This window comes from Oncorhynchus gorbuscha, unplaced genomic scaffold, assembly GCF_021184085.1.
Source record: "Oncorhynchus gorbuscha isolate QuinsamMale2020 ecotype Even-year unplaced genomic scaffold, OgorEven_v1.0 Un_scaffold_2467, whole genome shotgun sequence".
Lineage (NCBI taxonomy): Eukaryota > Metazoa > Chordata > Actinopteri > Salmoniformes > Salmonidae > Oncorhynchus > Oncorhynchus gorbuscha.
Window position 1 is genome coordinate 10,001 of NW_025746971.1, and position 19,764 is coordinate 29,764.

Below are 19,764 nucleotides of genomic sequence, written 5' to 3' on the forward strand. Positions count from 1 at the left end.
AGAGTTTAATAGGTTAATGGCAGCCTGTTTTGAAAGTCCCCCAATAGGAAGAGTCTGATGTTAACATTAAGTATAAAACACCCTGGGTGAGATCTGTAATAACAAAATGACAACACTTCTATCCAGGGGCTATGTGCTAATCTTGGGTGAGGAAAAACACTAAATTCTCAGAGGAGATTTAAGTAAAAAGATGTTCACCGGTGTGATTCTGCCGCCAGTTTTCACCAGTATGCATGTGTGTGACAGTGTGTGTGTGCAGGGCCGGCTATTGCCTTTTGGGGGCCCTAAGCTAGATCTCACATCTCACAACTAAATATTTGAGTGGGCCCGCATGACTGTTTTAAACTTCATTTCCTGCAATTCTACACATTTTTCCATGAGGGTAGGGAAAATGTTGCAGTTTTAAAGCAAATCTTCTGCAATTCTACATATTTTGGCATGGGGCTGAGAGAAATTGTTGCAGTTTTAAAGCAAGTCTTCTCCAATTCTATACATTTTGGCATGGGGTAGAGAGAAAACATTTGCAGTTTTACAGATAATTTCCTGCAATTCTACCCATTTTGCCATAGGGTGGAGAGAACTGTTTGCCGTATCAAACCCAATTCCTTGCAACAACAAAAAATAAGTCTTATGCCATGTTAATATGATATCTGAGTACGAATGACTAACAAAATCAATGGGGGGAGGCCCGGTAGGAAACTACTTCCGGCGCCGACAGAGATGGCCGCCTCGCTTCGCGTTCCTTGGAAACTATGCAGTTTTTTTAACGTGTTATTTCTTACATTGGTACCCCAGGTCATCTTAGGTTTCATTACATACAGTCGAGAAGAACTACTGAATATAAGAGCAGAGTCAACTCATCATCAGTACGACCAAGAATATGACTTTCCCAAAGCGGATCCTGTGTTCTGCCTTCTGCCCAGGACAACGGAATGGATCCCAGCCTGCGACCCAAAACAACGACGTCGTAAAAGAGGCAAAAGAAGCGGTCTTCTGGTCAGGCTCCGGAGACGGGCACATTGCGCGCCACTCCCTAGCATACTACTCGCCAATGTCCAGTCTCTTGACAACAAGGTTGATGAAATCCAAACAAGGGTAGAATTCCAGAGGGACATCAGGGACTGTAACGTTCTTTGCTTCACGGAAACATGGCTCACTCGAGAGACGCAATCGGAGTCGGTGCAGCCAGCTGGTTTATCCACGCATGCGCCGACAGAAACAACATCAGCTGGTTTATCCACGCATGCTTTATGGCGAGACGTGGTGTGGTCAAGCAGACACATCAGGATGGCTCTGAACAAACTTTATTTGACTCTTTGCAAACTGGAATCCACACATCCTGAGGCTGCATTCATTGTAGCTGGGATTTTAACAAGGCTTATCTGAAAACAAGACTCCCTAAATTGTATCAGCATATCGATTGCGCAACCAGGGCTGGTAAAACCTTGGATCATTGCTATTCTAACTTCCACGATGCATATAAGGCCCTCCCCCGCCCTCCTTTCGGAAAAGCTGACTACGACTCCATTTTGTTGCTTCCTGCCTACAGACAGAAGCTAAAACAAGAAGCTCCCACGCTGAGGTCTGTTCAACGCTGGTATGACCAATCTGATTCCATGCTCCAAGACTGCTTCCATCACGTGGACTGGGATATGTGTCGTATTGCGTCAAACAACAACATTGACGAATACGCTGATTCGGTGAGCGAGTTCATTAGAATGTGCGTTGAAGATGTTGTTCCCATAGCAACGATTAAAACATTCCCAAACCAGAAACCGTGGATTGATGGCAGCATTCGAGTGAAACTGAAAGCGCGAACCACTGCTTTTAATCAGGGCAAGGTGACCAGAAACATGACCGAATACAAACAGTGTAACTATTCCCTCCGCAAGGCAATCAAACAAGCTAGGCGTCAGTATAGAGACTAAGTAGAATCGCAATTCAACGGCTCAGACACAAGAGGTATGTGGCAGGGTCTACAGTCAATCGCGGATTACAAAAAGAAAACCAGCCCAGTCACGGACCAGGATGCCTTGCTCCCAGGCAGACTAAATAACTTTTTTGCCCGCTTTGAGGACAATACAGTGCCACTGACATGGCCCGCAACCAAAACATGCGGACTCTCCTTCACTGCAGCCGAGGTGAGTAAAACATTTAAACGTGTTAACCCTCGCAAGGCTGCAGGCCCAGACGGCATCCCCAGCCGCGCCCTCAGAGCATGCGCAGACCAGCTGGCTGGTGTGTTTACGGACATATTCAATCAATCCTTATCCCAGTCTGCTGTTCCCACATGCTTCAAGAGGGCCACCATTGTTCCTGTTCCCAAGAAAGCTAAGGTAACTGAGCTAAACGACTACCGCCCCGTAGCACTCACTTCCGTCATCATGAAGTGCTTTGAGAGACTAGTCAAGGACCATATCACCTCCACCCTACCTGACACCCTAGACCCACTCCAATTTGCTTACCGCCCAAATAGGTCCACAGACGATGCAATCTCAACCACACTGCACACTGCCCTAACCCATCTGGACAAGAGGAATACCTATGTGAGAATGCTGTTCATCGACTACAGCTCAGCATTTAACACCAAACTTGTCATCAAGCTCGAGACCCTGGGTCTGGACCCCACTCTGTACAACTGGGTACTGGACTTCCTGACGGCCCGCCCCCAGGTGGTGAGGGTAGGTAACAACATCTCCACCCCGCTGATCCTCAACACTGCGGCCCCACAAAGGTGCGTTCTGAGCCCTCTCCTGTAGTCCCTGTTCACCCACAACTGCGTGGCCACGCACGCCTCCAACTCAATCATCAAGTTTGCGGACGACACAACAGTGGTAGGCTTGATTACCAACAACGACGAGACAGCCTACAGGGAGGAGGTGAGGGCCCTCGGAGTGTGGTGTCAGGAAAATAACCTCACACTCAACGTCAACAAAACTAAGGAGATGATTGTGGACTTCAGGAAAGAGCAGAGGGAACACCCCCCTATCCACATCGATGGAACAGTAGTGGAGAGGGTAGTAAGTTTTAAGTTCCTCTGCGTAACCATCACAGACAAACTGAATTGGTCCACCCACATAGACAGCATCGTGAAGAAGGCGCAGCAGCGCCTCTTCAACCTCAGGAGGCTGAAGAAATTTGGCTTGTCACCAAAAGCACTCACAAACTTCTACAGATGCACAATCGAGAGCATCCTGTCGGGCTGTATCACCGCCTGGTACGGCAACTGCTCCGTCCACAACCATAAGGCTCTCCAGAGGGTAGTGAGGTCTGCACAACGCATCACCGGGGGAAAACTACCTGCCCTCCAGGACACCTACACCACCCGATGTCACAGGAAGGCCATAAAGATCATCAAGGACAACAACCACCCGAGCCACTGCTTGTTCACCCCGCTATCATCCAGAAGGCGAGGTCAGTACAGGTGCATCCAAGCTGGGACCGAGAGACTGAAAAACAGCTTGTATCTCAAGGCCATCAGACTGTTAAACAGCCACCACTAACATTGAGTGGCTGCTGCCAACACACTGACTCAACTCCAGCCACTTTAGTAATGGGAATTGATGGGAATTGATGTCAAATATATCACTAGCCACTTTAAACAATGCTACTTAATATAATGTTTACATACCCTAAATTATTTATCTCATATGTATACGTATATACTGTACTCGATACCATCTACTGCAACTTTCCTATGCCGCTCTGTACCATCACTCATTCATATATCTTTATGTACATATTCTTTATCCCTTTACACTTGTGTGTGATAAGGTAGTAGTTTTGGAATTGTTCGCTAGATTACTCGTTGGTTATTACTGCATTGTCGGAACTAGAAGCACAAGCATTTCGCTACACTCGCATTTACATCTGCTAACCATGTGTATGTGACAAATGAAATTGGATTTGATTTGAGACAGTTTAGATGGTTTAGATGGCTGGCTAGACTAACTACCAATCAAAAAATTGTTAGCTGATATGCCTAATTGAGTGACGGTCAGTGACTGACATATAGTGCTGAGAGATTGGTACTTTTTGAGGTCGTTTCGGTTTAATATGCATTATGTATTACTGTAACAACACATATTTTAACAATTAATACGAGTCCCATGATGGTAGTGACTAGCCATCATTGATTATCACTTATTACCCATCATTTATTCACATTGATGATTTTACTCTATAAAATATTTATGTTGTTGTGTATATTACATTTGTTTTATTTGATGACTTTATTATTTAATTACAAGTAATTTATTCTCTATAGAGCTGCATGCTGCCTACGCTGTCGGACAAATCACTATTTTAGTAGTTCTTCAAAGTAAATAAGGCATACTTTTATGACTGCTGAATACCAACTATCAATCACTTAGATCATGTATTTTCAGGTAGACATACCGAACGAAGCTACTACTCTCGATTGCACATTTTTCTTTCTCTTTTAGGTGGCAGGCGTAAAAGAACCACAGACCGGACAAATAGGCGTGCAATGGATTATGGTCATTGTAGTTAATTACCAAATATTCTGCGCTGAACTATGTAGAAAATTGGCCTGTTGGAAACTACGACATGACACAGTTCAGGCTTGATCTGATTTATTTCTGGAAAAACTGCCATGTGGGCATTGAGCTCGCAGAAAAAACCCAAACAACATGGAATTCAAATAATTGATCCGACTTTGGTCCATTAGCTATTAAAAATACAATATATAATGTTTATTGATTTTGGGACGGCCCTAAGTGACCGCTTATGTCACTTATGCCTGGAACCGTCCCTGTGTGTGTGTGTGTGTGTGTGTGTGTGTGTGTGTGTGTGTGTGTGTGTGTGTGTGTGTGTGTGTGTGTGTGTGTGTGTGTGTGTGTGTGTGTGTGTGTGTGTGTGTGTGTGTGTGTGTGTGTGTGTGTGTGTGTGTGTGTGTGTGTGTGTGTGTGTGTGTGTGTGTGTGTGTGTGTGTGTGTGTATTAAACTGATTATGTCATTAAGTCCAATGGGTATGATCAAACCAACATACATTCCTCCGCAGCCAATGGAGAGACAGAGCTTGTTACTGGGCAGTTATGGGTTTATTTTTTTATCATGTCCTTTTGTGAGGTCGCTGTCAAGCCTCAAGCCTCATAGAGTCTTGAAGCAGCATGAGTCTTTACAACACACCAGAGTCCTGCAGTTGTGATGAGCATCAACAATCACACTGGTTTTGTAGGTCAACCAGTATTGAGCTACGGGTGCAGCTCAGCTTCTGCCACACAGCCTTGTATACAGTGGCTTTAGACAATGTACATAGATCAAAGGTCACACTATTCATGTGTATTGGTCAAGGTAGTCATGCAAGAATCCACTGGGTATTGATTTAAACAGATTCCCATTTTATATATTTTTTATTTTAGAAATGTCGTATTTTGCATTATTTTTATGGTCTCAAATGTTTGCTTTCAGTGACTTTTTAGTATCTAAAGTGGCTGTTCGAGAAACATATTTTTTTTACAGTCTTAAACGTATTCACTGTAAGAAATTTTGAAAAACAATTATAAAGCAAGGATTCCCTCATTGGATTCCAATCAGTGACCATGTCATTTTATTTTGTGCTCCCACTCCTGACCAGGGGAGGGCACATTTCTGTATTGACATCTACATCAGGGTTTCCCAAATGTGGTCCTGGTGGCCCTTCTGGGTCCACATTTTATTTTTTTGCCCTAGCTTTACACAGCTGATTCAAATAACCAACTCATCATCAAGCTTTGATTATTTGAATTTGGGAAAACCTGGCCCTACATTAGAAAGCACACACACACACTGTCCTGATTTGGACATTGCTGACATGATTTTCTGTGGTTCCAGATTCTCTTTACTTGGCCAGTGAGTCAATCTTAATGAGCTCAATACTGCATTAGGTGACTCATTTACTCCTTACAAGAACAATATCAACAAAGACAACTGTCATAATCTCCAAAGAAACAACAAGATATCCAACAACAGAGGAATTAAACATGAAGTAAGACAGCTAATTAATGGCTATCCTCTTCCCAAGCAAATCAACGCATCAAAGATCTTTCCCCTTTATCACAAAGCTTCAGAGATTTTATTGAGATAAAAGAATAGTGAATTATACAAATTTGATTTAAATAAATTAACTGTATCTGAAAATGTGATTTTGATTTAGAGACTTGGTTAGTTCTTGACTATTTATTTCCCATGTGCCCTTTTTTAGATGGTCAATGTGTTGCTGTCGACAGTTTTGTATTTAGGTCAGTGTGGCCCCCTCAGGCCCTGACAAACCACTTTCTCCCAGAGTCACAGTGATTGACATATTCTCTGATGGCAAATGAAGTCCTGGGCTTCTCAGGTTTTGAATTCTTGATGAGTAACATGTCACAAAATACAACACAGGAGACCATTGTTGCTACTCAGCGTGATTTTTAAAATCCCTCAATATCCCATCAACAGGAGAGTTTCAGCAGCCTTTAACCACAGAATGGATACGAGGAACTTGGCTGTGAACAGAAATATATGTTTTCCTCAAATGACTTTTGAATGTTTCTTCCACATGCATTAATCAGTCAGTTCCTCTGGCCCCACAAATACACAGATGTTCAAGATACACAGATTGAAATCCAAGATACCGTAGCAGTCAGACGTCTTTGTCTTTGTCATGCCGTGTCCCTTGTATATACTATATCTTTTTCTCTGCGTTTCTTTTTTAATCCTCAACTTCTAAATACTCTCCTGTAACCCGCCTCACCCAATGTGGCGTGGATCTGTTTTTTTCTAAAGTATTTATATTTACTTCAGATCAGGAATCCCTCAACTGAAGCTAGCCAGCAAACTACCTACCAGCTATCAGTCAGAAAACCACTGCTAGCGGTCATCAGCTAACCTTTAGCTCGGAAAGCTCTTGCCAGTTTGTACAACGTGACTCAAACCAGAGTATAACGGACTTATTTTTTTCTCTCCATATCCCCGTATTCCTACCCCAAATTCTGAACATTTTCATCTGGATTTTCGCAACTAGCTAACCACAATCCCAGGTGACTACTCCTGGCTAGCGTTTCCATCCCGGAGCAAGCACCAATTATCCCGAAGCTAGCTTGGCTAGGGCTCCTGGGCTACCACCGAAGCCCACTCCTGGGCTACAATATTCGGACCCCTTCTACTGTTGGTACGGGGCACGGAACCCCACCGATCCTCTATGACTGGAATACCGACAATCTGCCCAAGGATTCCAACAGGCCCCTCAGGCCTCAGTCCGCTGAAGGCCCATTCTGCTAACAGCGGCCTGCTAGCTACCTAGTGCTACTTGGAACCCTACTAATCCACGACTGGTCTATCGACGTCACCACACAAAGAGGCAAAAACAGACTTACCTCCATCTCAATGTCCCCCAAAGGCCCTTCTGCTAGCTTGCTAGCCCCGGTCTGCTAACTGCTAGCTTGCTTGCCCCAGTCTGCTAACTACTTGCTTGCTAACCTGGTCTGCTAACTGCTAGCTTGTTAGCACCAGCCTGCTAACTGTCTGAATCGCTGTGTTCCCCAGCCAGCCCAACCACTCACTGGACCCATATCTTCACTTGGCTACACATGCCTTTTCTCTAATATCAATATGCCTCGTCCATTAATGTCCTGGTTAGTGATTACTGTCTTATTTCACTGTAGAGCCTCTAGTCCTGCTCAATATAACTTAACCAACCATGTTGTTCCACCACCTACATATGCGATGACATCACCTCGTTTAAACGTCTCTAGAGACTATATCTCTCTCATCATTACTCAATGCTTAGGTTTACCTCCAATGTACTCACATCCTCCCTTACCTTTGTCTGTACACTATGCATTGAATCTATGCAATCATTCCCAGAAAGCTGTCATTTTACTCTCTGTTCCAAACATGCTAGACGGCCAGTTCGTATAGCCTTCAGACGAACCCTTATCCTACTTCTCCTCTGTTCCTCTGGTGATGTAGAGGTTAGTCCAGGTCCTGCAGTGCCTAGCTCCACTCCCACTCCCCAGGTGCTCTCATTTGTTGACTTCTGTAACCGTAAGCCTTGTAACCGTAAGCCTTGGTTTCATGCATGTTAACATTAGAAGCCTAATCCCTAAGTTTTACTCACTGCTTTACCACACTCTGCCAACCCACTTAGAAAACCACCAAAACCCTGAAATCTCCATCCCTAACTATTACATTTTCCACCAAGATAGAAATGCCAAAGGGGGCGGTGTTGCAATCTACTGCAGAGATATCCTGCAGAGTTCTGTCTTACTATCCAGGTCTGTACCCAAACAATTCGAGCTTCTACTTCTAAAAATTCACCTTTCCAGAAACAAGTCTCTCACTGTTGCCGCTTGCTATAGACCACCCTCTGCCCCCAGCTGTGCCCTCGACACCATATGTGAATTGATTGGCCCCCATCTATCTTCTGAGCTCGTGCTACTAGGTGACCTAAACTGGGACATGCTTAACACCCCGGCCATCCTACAATCTAAGCTTGATGCCCTCAATCTCACACAAATTATCAAAGAACCTACCAGGTACAACCTCAAATCCATAAACACAGGCACCCGTATAGATATCATCCTAACTAACTCCCCCTCCAAATACACCTCTGCTGTTTTCAATCTAGATCTCAGCGATCATAGCCTCATTGCCTGTATCCGTAATGGGTCCGCGACCAAACGACCACCCCTCATCATTGTCAAACGCTCCCTTAAACACTTCTGTGAACAGGCCTTTCTAATCGACCTGGCCGGGGTATCCTGGAATGACATTGACCTCATCCCATCAGTAGAGGATGCCTGACTATTCTTTAAAAGTGCCGTCCTCACCTTCTTAAATAAGCATGCCCAATCAAAAAAATTTAGAAGTAGGAATAGATATTGCCCTTGATTCACTCCAAATCTGTCTGCCCTTGACCAGCACAAAAAACATCCTGTGGCGTTCAACATTAGCATCGAATAGCCCCTGTAATATGAAACTTTCAGGGAAGTTAGGAACCAATATACACAGGCAGTTAGGCAAGCTAAGGCTAGCTTTTTCAAACAGAATTTTGCATCCTGTAGTACAAACTCAAAAGTTCTGGGACACTGTAAAGGCCATGGAGAATAAGAGCACCTCATCCCAGCTACCCACTGCTCTGAGGCTAGGAAACACTGTTACCACCGATAAATCCACTATAATTGAGAATTTCAATAAGCATTTCTCTACGGCTGGCCATGCTTTCCACCTGGCTACCCCTATCCCGGTCAACTGCCCGGCACCCTCCACAGCAACCCGCCAAAGCCCCGACCCTTTATCCTTCACCCAAATCCAGATAGCTGATGTTCTGAAAGAGCTGCAAAATCTGGACCCATACCAATCAGCCGGGCTAGACAATCTGGACCCTCTCTTTCTAAAAGTATCTGCCGCAATTGTTGCAACCCCTATCTCGTCTGAGATTCCCAAAGATTGGAAACTGCCGCGGTTTTTGAAGAGGGTGACACTCTAGATCCAAACTGCTACAGACCTATATCTATCCTACCCTGTCTTTCTAAGGTCTTCGAAAGCCAAGTTAACAGATTACCGACCATTTAGAATCCCACCTAGCCTTCTCTGCTATGCAATCTGGTTTCAGAGCTGGTCAGCCACGCTCAAGATCCTAAACGACATCATAACCGCCATCGATTACTGTGCAGCCATATTCATCGACCTGGCCAAGGCTTTCGACTCTGTCAATCAGCACATTCTTATTGGCAGACTTGACAGCCTTGGTTTCTCAAATGATTGATTCGCCTGGTTTACCAACTACTTCTCTGATAGAGTTCAGTGTGTCAAATCAGAGGAGCTATTGTCCGGACCTCTGGCAGTCTCTATGGGGGTGCCACAGTGTTCAATTCTCGGGCCGACTCTCTTCTCTGTATACATCAATGATGTCGCTCTTGCTGCTGGTAATTCTCTGATCCACCTCTACAGAGCATCACTACTCTGGACGGCACTGAGTAAGAATACTTGGACAACTACAAATACCTAGGTGTCTGGTTAGACTGTAAACTCTTCTTCCAGACCCACATTAAGCATCTCCAACCCAAAATTAAATCTAGAATCGGCTTCCTATATCGCAACAAAGCATCCTTCACTCATGCTACCAAACATATCCTCGTAAAACTGACCATCCTACCGATCCTCGACTTTGACGATGTCATTTATAAAATAGCCTCCAACACTTTACTCAACAAATTGGATGCAGTCTATCACAGTGCCATCCGTTTTGTCACCAAAGCCCCATACACTATCCACCACTGCGCTCTCGTTGGTTGGCCCTCACTTCACGCTCATCGCCAAACCCACTGGGTACAGGTTACAGCTCACTGGTCACGATAGCAGCACCCACTCGTAAAACGTGCAGGTATATCTCACTGGTCACCCCCAAAGCCAATTCCTCGTTTGGTCGCCTTTCCTTCCAGTTCTCTGCTGCCAATGACTGGAACGAACTGCAAAAATCACTGAAGCTGGAGACTCATATCTCCCTCACTAGCTTTAAGCACCAGCTGTCAGAGCAGCTCACAGATCACTGCACCTGTACATAGCCCATCTGTAAACAGCCCATCTATCTACCTCGTCCCCGTACTGAAATAAATAAATAATATTGCTCCTTTGCACCCCAGTATCTCTACTTGCACATTCATCTTCTGCACATCTACGATTGCAGTGTTTAATTGCTATATTGTAATTACTTCGCCTCTATGGCCTATTTATTGCCTTAACTCCCTTATCTTACCTCATTTGCACTCACTGTATATACTTTTTTCCCCTACTGTATTATTGACTGTATGTTTTGTTTATTCCATGTGTACCTCTGTGTTGTTGTATGTGTCGAATTGCTATGCTTTATCTTGGCCAGGTCGCAGGTGCAAATGAGAACTTGTTCTCAACTAGCCTACCTGACTAAATAAAGGTGAAATAAAAAATAAATAAAAAATAAAGTCAGTCTGTAGCCAACGCCTTGTTATGTTTTGTTTTAACTTTGGAGAGCATGGAGCCATAACGTTGTCAACCTGTTGTCCCCCATCATACCCCCATACAATGTGGTCATAATCAGCGGCCTGGTAGAAACCAGCATTACCAGGACATCCACTAAGCACATAATGCCTGTCTTAGACAGTGGGCATCTGTTGACATTTCCACGTGGTATTAGATACAGAGTAATTACAGGCTAGGGGAAGAGGAGGAGAAGAGGGACAGGATGGGATTAAGGAGGAGAGGAGAGGGGGAGGAGAAGGATGACCTGACCACATGCTCCTCCTGCCGTAAAGCTTAGTTATTACCTCTGGCCCTTTGCTTTGCTGGACTCTGGACAGCCATTCCAGGTCAGACCTCCCTTGGTGGTGATCCTCCAACCTCTTTGGTGCAATCTACCTGCAGTCATCATCACCACAGTCTCACCTCTTTGTTTTCTCTTTCCCTCTGTGTCTCCCCCCTGCTGTGACCTCACATATCTATATATTTACGGCCTTGTCTTGGGTGGCCTCCACCTCCTGCTGAGAGAGAAAAGGGTATTTTAATTAAATGGGACACACACATTTCACTTTATGGTTATGCTATTCCTTTGTTTGGCAGAAATTACGTTTGGATCACATTCAGCTTTTTATTTGCCCTTTGACATGAAAAATAAAAATGTATATCTGTGTCAGTTCCAGGTTCTGTGTCAAATTTGGAAAGAGAGGAGTAAAGAGTGCCACAGAATAGACAAGAAAGGGACACATTTATCTGTTTACACTGTAATATTGTTCCAAATCAGTGTGAGAGGAAAATTAACATGTTTACCTGCTTTGTTTAATAATAATATTAGTTAATAATAGCAGTTAACAATTATAAACTCAGCAAAAAAAGAAACGTCCCTTTTTCAGGACCCTGTCTTTCAAAGATAATTCGTAAAAATCCTAATAACTTCACAGACCTTCATTGCAAAGGGTTTAAACACTGTTTCCCATGCTTGTTCAATGAACCATAAACAATTCATGAACATGCACCTGTGGAGGGGTCATTAAGACACTAACAGCTTACAGACGGTAAGCAATTAAGGTCACAGTTCTGAAACCTTAGGACACTAAAGAGGCCTTTCGACTGACTCTGAAAAACAACAGAAGGATGTCCAGGGTCCCTGCTCATCTGCGTGAACGTGCCTTAGAAATGAAGAGGCATGAGGACTGCAGTTGTGGCCAGGGCTATAAATTGCAATGTCCGTACTGTGAGATGCCTAAGACAGCGCTACAGGGAGACAGGACAGACGGCTGATCCTCCTCACAGTGGCAGACCACGTGTAAACAACACCTGCACAGGATTGGTACATCCGAACATCACACCTGCGGGACAGGAACAGGACGGCAACAACAACTGCCTGAGTTACACCAGGAACGCACAATCCCTCCATCAGCGCTCACACTGTCTGCAATAGGCTGAGAGAGGCGGGACTGAGGGCTTGTAGGCCTGTTGTAAGGCAGGCATACCAGACATCACCATAACAACGTCGCCTATGTGTACAAACCCACCGTCGCTGGACAAGACAGGACTGGCAAAAAGTGCTCTTCACTGATGAGTCGCGGTTTTGTCTCACCAGGGGTGATGGTCGGATTCGCATTTCTTGTCGAAGGAATGAGCATTACACCGAGGCCTGTACTCTGGAGCAGGATCGATTTGGAGGTGGAGGGTCTGTCATTGTCTGTAGCAGTATGTCACAGCATCATCGGACTGAGCTTGTTGTCATTGGAGGCAATCTCAACGCTGTGCATTACAGGGAAGACATCCTCCTCCCTCATGTGGTACCCTTCCTGCAGGCTAATCCTGACATGACCCTCCAGAATGACAATGCCACCAGCCATACTGGTTGTTCTGTGTGTGATTTCCTGCATTTTTCCGCTGGCCATGTCAGTGTTCTGCCATGACCAGGGAAGAGCCAGGATCTCAATCCCATTGAGCACATCTGGGGCCTGTTGGATCGGAGGGTGAGGGCTAGGTCCATTCCCCCCAGAAATGTCCGGGAACTTGCAGGTGCCTTGGTGAAAGAGTGGGGTAACATCTCACAGCAAGAACTGGCAAGTCTGGTGGAGTCCATGAGGAGGAGATGCACTGCAGTACTTAATGCAGCTGGTGGCCACACCAGATACTGACTATTACTTTTGATTTTGACCTCCACTTTGTTCAGGTACACATGATTCAATTTCTGTTAGTCACATGTCTGTGGAACTTGTTCAGTTTAAATCAAATCAAAATCAAATCAAATGTATTTATATAGCTCTTCGTACATCAGCTGATATCTCAAAGTGCTGTACAGAAACCCAGCCTAAAACCCCAAACAGCAAGCAATGCAGGTGTAGAAGCACGGTGGTTAGGAAAAACTCTCTAGAAAGGCCAAAACCTAGGAAGAAACCTAGAGAGGAACCAGGCTCAGGCTATGTGGGGTGGCCAGTCCTCTTCTGGCTGTGCCGGGTGGAGATTAAAACAGAACATGGCCAAGATGTTCAAATGTTCATAAATGACTAACATGGTCAAATAATAATAATCACAGGCAGAACAGTTTAAACTGGAGCAGCGGCACGGCCAGGTGGATTGGGGACAGGAAGGAGTCATCATGTCAGGTAGTCCTGAGGCATGGTCCTAGGGATCAGGTCCTCCGAGAGAGAGAAAGAAAGAGAGAAAGAGAGAATTAGAGAGAGCATACTTCAATTCTCCACCAAAGACCACCGGATAGGACAGGAGAAGTACTCCAGATATAACAAACTGACCCTAGCCCCCCGACACAAACTACTGCAGCATAAATACTGGAGGCTGAGACAGGAGGGGTCAGGAGACACTGTGGCCCCATCCAATGACACCCCCGGACAGGGCCAAACAGGAAGGATATAACCCCACCCACTTTGCCAAAGCACAGCCCCCACACTAGTAGAGGGATAGCTTCAACCACCAACTTACCATCCTGAGACAAGGCCATGGCACAACCCAGGGGGACGCCAACCCAGACAGGAAGATCACATCAGTGACTCAACCCACTCAAGTGACGCACCCCTCCTAGGGATGGTATGAAAGAGCCCTAGTAAGCCAGTGACTCAGCCCCTGTAATAGGGTTAGAGGCAGAGAATCCCAGTGGAAAGAGGGGAACCGGCCAGGCAGAGACAGCAAGGGCAGTTCGTTGCTCCAGAGCCTTCTGACATCAGGTGGTGTAGGTGTCCTGGAGGGCAGGTAGTTTGCCCCTGGTGATGCGTTGTGCAGACCTCACTACCCTCTGGAGAGCCTTGCGGTTGTGGGCGGAGCAGTTGCCGTACCAGGCGGTGATACAGCCCGACAGGATGCTCTCGATTGTGCATCTGTAGAAGTTTGTGAGTGCTTTTGGTGACAAGCCAAATTTCTTCAGCCTCTCTTCAGCCTTCTTCACAACGCTGTCTGTGTGGGTGCACCAATTCAGTTCGTCCGTGATGTGTACGCCGAGGAACATTTGCTACCCTCTCCACTACTGTCCCATCGATGTGGATAGGGGGGTGCGCCCTCTGCTCTTTCCTGAAGTCCACGATAATCTCCTTTGTTTTGTTGACGTTGAGTGTGAGGTTATTTTCCTGACACCACACTCCGAGGGCCCTCACCTCCTCCCTGTAGGCCGTCTCGTCGTTGTTGGTAACCAAGCCTACCACTGTAGTGTCGTCCGCAAACTTGATTATTGAGTTGGAGGTGTGCATGGCCACGCAGTCGTTTGGTGAACAGGGAGTACAGGAGAGGGCTCAGAACGCACCCTTTTGGAGCCCCAGTGTTGAGGATCAGCGGGGTGGAGATGTTGTTACCTACTCTCACCACCTGGGGGCAGCCCATCAGGAAGTCCAGTACCCAGTTGCACAGGGCGGGGTCGAGACCCAGGGTCTCGAGCTTGATGACGAGTTTGGAGGGTACTATGGTGTTAAATGCGGAGCTGTAGTTGAGAATTCTCATGCATTCTCATGTAGATAGATGGGTCAGGGCAGTGTGCAGTGTGGTTGAGATTGCATCGTCTGTGGACCTATTGGGGCGGTAAGGAAATTGGAGTGGGTCTAGGGTGTCAGGTAGGGTGGAGGTGATATGGTCCTTGACTAGTCTCTCAAAGCACTTCATGGTGACGGAAGTGAGTGCTTCGGGGCGGTAGTCGTTTAGCTCAGTTACCTTAGTTTTCTTGGGAACAGGAACAATGGTGGCCCTCTTGAAGCATGAGGGGACAGCAGACTGGGATAAGGATTGATTGAATATGTCTAAACACACCAGCCAGCTGGTCTGCGCATGCTCCGAGGACGCGGCTGGGGATGCTGGGCCTGCAGCCTTGCGAGGGTTAACACGTTTAAATATTTTACTCACGTCGGCTGCAGTGAAGGAGAGTCTGTATTAATAGTTAACAATTATATATACTTAACAAATAGTAAGACATTTCTGTTCTACTAATGCTGTGTTTTTTCAGGGTGTATACTCTAGTTCCCTGTAGCTAGTCTAGGTGTGTGGTCAAGGACATGGGTTTTACTCGAGATAGGGGTATCTGGAGGTGACAATTGATTTAATGGGTTGGTGATAAAACCTACAGCATGCATTTCATAGAATGAGTTGGTGTTTGTGTATTGTAAGGTACCAGGCAGAGAAGGCTCGGGTATGGATAATGATAAGAGGAACATTGTCTTAGGGGCTAAACTCTGGTCTCTACAATAAGCACAGTCTTCATAGCAAATGCTACCTAGCTGGGGTATACTCCTTTCTCATATATCAAGTCTCACCTTGTGACCCATTGCACACATCTGCTGTTTTTTCATGGAGACTAAGAGGGTGCATCGTTGCTATAACATCTCTTTGTATTTGTTGAATGTCAGGCTGCTGGGTTGACTTGTTTCATTATTGCAATAATGAATCGATATTAAATAAAGATGATTGTTTTGAAGAAATGACAGTATGAATTTCCACGACATCAGTTATTCATGGCCTTTATAAGGAATCTGGTTATTGTTGATTTAAAATGATGTTTAACAGCAAATATGGGAAGAGTTCATCTAGTCTGTTTTTGGGGACATTACACTTAATGTTCCGATAATAAACTCAGACTTATCTTCATCTGAATAATTAGATTCCAGTCATTGATATGTTTGACACATTTCTATTTCTACATAACATTTCTATTGGTGCTTTTGGGGAAAAACAAACCACTAGAAAGCCTCTCTGGGAGTCATTCTGATGGAGATCCTCACCTTGACACCTTGTTTCTGCCAGTATTATGAGTAGATGCTTCGTTTTTGAACTAGTGAACTAAAAAAGCGTAGAACATTCACTATCCTTTTCATGCTCACGTATGGGTCAAGTTCACACTGTTCTACTGCAATCTGCCTATTCAGCTATACATTATAATCAACCTCATCCCTCTAACTGTACTCTCCTATGATCTTTCCGTTTTGCTCTCCTCTGGCGCGTTTCTGCTGAAATAACCCAGAGGATACAGCGTTTTACAGTATGAGGAGGTGACTTTCTCTCTGACAGGTTCTCTGCTGGGTGAAGACAAGAGATGCCCACGGGCAGTGTGCCAGTGCCAGGGCCAGATGGGATCACCAGCCAGCCCCTACTGTACCTGCCTGTCTGCCTTCACATTCTTCCCTGTCCCCTGGTGCCCGTCACACTTGCCTGCGCCATCTGTGCCCACTAGCCTGCCCATCCCAGGCACTGACTGTCAGCCTGAGAAGAGGGAGCGCCCGGTTGCATATGGCAGCAGTGACGGCAGACCCAGCTGTGCAGACGTTGTCCCGGCGACAGGGCAGCAGAGAAGGCAGATTGAGGGACTGAGGGGGAGTGAGGGAAAGACAGCCATTCCAACATCTGTGTTCCCCATGGGAATGACGGAGCAGCACTTTGCAGAAAAGCCAGCCTGGTAGTGTGATACCCTGAGCCCCAGTAACAATGCTCTCTCTGAGACACTGGCAGACAGGGTGGAATAGTACTTAGCACAACAAATTGTTCAGGGTGCTGCTCTCTGCTCTGCAGACCTGGGTTCAAATAGTATTTTATTTTCTTCAAATACTGTAGTTGTGCTTAATTGAGCTTACCTGGCACAATAATGGACCAACTGGAATAGTCCCAAGCGTAAACCCTTCCTATCTGGCACTCTAGATAAGCTCAATTGAATGCTCTAAGTATTTGAAAGAGAGAAAATAGTATTTGAACCTAGGTCTGATTCTCTGAGACATAATAGTCAGATCCACAGTTAAGATATACAGTCAGGTCCAAAATGATTGGCACCTTTAATAAAGATGAGCAAAAAAGACTGTATAAAATCAATAATAAAAATACTCAAATTTGTTTTGAAAGTATATTTTATACTACACAATTTCTCAGAGAAAGAGATTTTGTTTAACAAGTAACACCTTTTTTTATTGGCACCCCTGTTTTCAATACTCCGGCAACCTCCCCTTGCTAGGATAATGGCACTGAGCCTTTTTCTAAAATGTTTTATGAGACTGGAGAACACATTGGGGGAGGATCTTAGACCGTTCTTCAAAACAGAATCTTTCCAGATCTGTAATACTGTATATTTCGGTCTGCACTCATGGACTGACATCCTCAATTCAAACCATAGGTTTTCAATGGGGTTCAAGTCTTGATTTAGTTGTCAATCAACCATTTCTTTGTGGGTTATCGTGTGTGATTAGGTTTATTGTCTTGCTGGAAGATCCACTTGCGGCCAAGTTCAGCTTCCTGGCAGAGTCAACCAGATTGTTGGCTAAAATGTTCTGGTACTTGGTAAAGCTCATGATGCTGTTGACATCAAAGATCCATCGCCACATTTCAGAGTAGGTTCTTCTCTGCATATGCATCCCTCTTTCGACGCCAAACCCACCACTGGTGGCATAGCAAAGAGTTCTAACTTTGTGTTATCTGAGTTTAGCACTGGTTCTAATCAACGTGCCAATGTAGGTTAGCAAACTGAAGACATTTACATTTGTAGGTTGCTCTCAATAAATTTTTTTTTTCGGGCAACTCTTCCAAAGAGCCTATTGGCATGGAGCTGGCATCTAATTAGGGATGAGAATCATTCGAAACATACAATATAGCTCACTATTTGAATTATTTATTTTATACAGTGTTTTTTGATCATCTTTATTAAGGGTGCCAGACTGTACCAACAACAAATATGATGACATTTAGAGCCATATATGTCATTAACATGACAAGCACATAACATCACACTCCACGTCAGGGAATAAGTGACCAATCTAAATGTCATCTTCTCTCTCAATCCCACAGCAAGTGGTTTTCTGAAACACTATAATATGATTATTTCCACAAATCGGTTCCATCCAAAGCTTGATGTCCAAACCGGCGCAAAAATTCTCCAGTGTATTCAGAGTGAAAATGATCCTAGCTCCGATGCTCCCTGTGCATCTTGTGTGTGTGTGGCCTGTCATGGCTGATGTGTCCGTCCCTGAATGTTGTTCCCCACCGTGCTGGCCACTTGTTACAGTCTATGACTTTTCTCAGGTAGCCCTTCATTACCACCTCTGCCTCTCACACACACCCGCACACTCACTGCCTCAAATGAATGAATGTAACCTCTGCTCTGGCCAGGTTTCTTGAGAGAGAAAGAGAATGGAGAGAATGGAGAGAGAAAGAGAGATTCGAAGGCAGAAAAGGAAAAAGGGAAAATGAATAAAAGGACTTCATAAATTTTTATGACCACGCCGATAAGGTCAGCCATGTGCCGTGGTTACTAAGCAACGCTGCTGCCACCCCGTGTTGGACAGTTGCGAATCGGAGAAGTCAAAATCAAATGTGTTTATTTCAGCTGGGAGTATGACAGGCTATCACACAGCCTCTGTGCATGTCTCTGGTATAACATGCAATAACATGGAGGTCTTTATCAGTCATGCCAACACACTCAGATGTATGCTTTGTCAATAGAGATCACCATGCCAACAGCTCGTTCCACGGCATTGATCATCAGGTTGACTATGAGCCACAGAGTCAGTAAAAATCTCAATCCATTAGTTGTGCTTACACAACATATAACCTGTGTTATGATGCTAGTAAAGATAGGAAGTTTATGGCGTTTAGTGTTTGACTTTTAGAAAGTTTGAACGACACCTCCCATAATATAAACTTATGAAGGAATCAGGGAATTCTAAAAGTAGTACAGAATCAGTGAATTCTAAGACTATACCTTAGCAGACTGTCAACTAATGAACAGGTTTAGTACAAAGGAGAAACAGGTTGACTATAGAGAACTCCACTACTTAATCAGGACTAGACAGAAATGCATTGGGCTGTGAGATGGAGAGCAGTCAGTTAATATAATCAATGTATGGATCCACTAAGGTAGGGCCATCAAGAACCTCTGTCTGTGTCCAGTCAATTGCCCCACTACCTTTTGAGAAAAGGGTGATTTTGTATTATTTTTTTTTACCTTGTTTTCTCCCCATATTTCATGGTATCCAATTGGTAGTTACAGTCTTGTCTCGTCGCTGCAACTTCCCTACGGTCTCGAGAGAGAGAGAGGCGAAGGTCGAGAGCCGTGCGTCCTCCGAAACACAACCCAACCAAGCCTCACTGCTTCTTGACACAATGCCCACTTAACACGGAAGCCAGCCACACCAATGTGTTGGAGGAAACACCGTCCACCTTGCGACCGTGTCAAGGTGATCTGCCACCGTGCTTCTACATCTACATTGCATTCTGTTTTGGGTTTTGGGCTAGGTTTCTATATAGCACTTCTGCTGATGTAAAAAGGGCTTTATAAATACATTTGATTGATTGATTGATTTT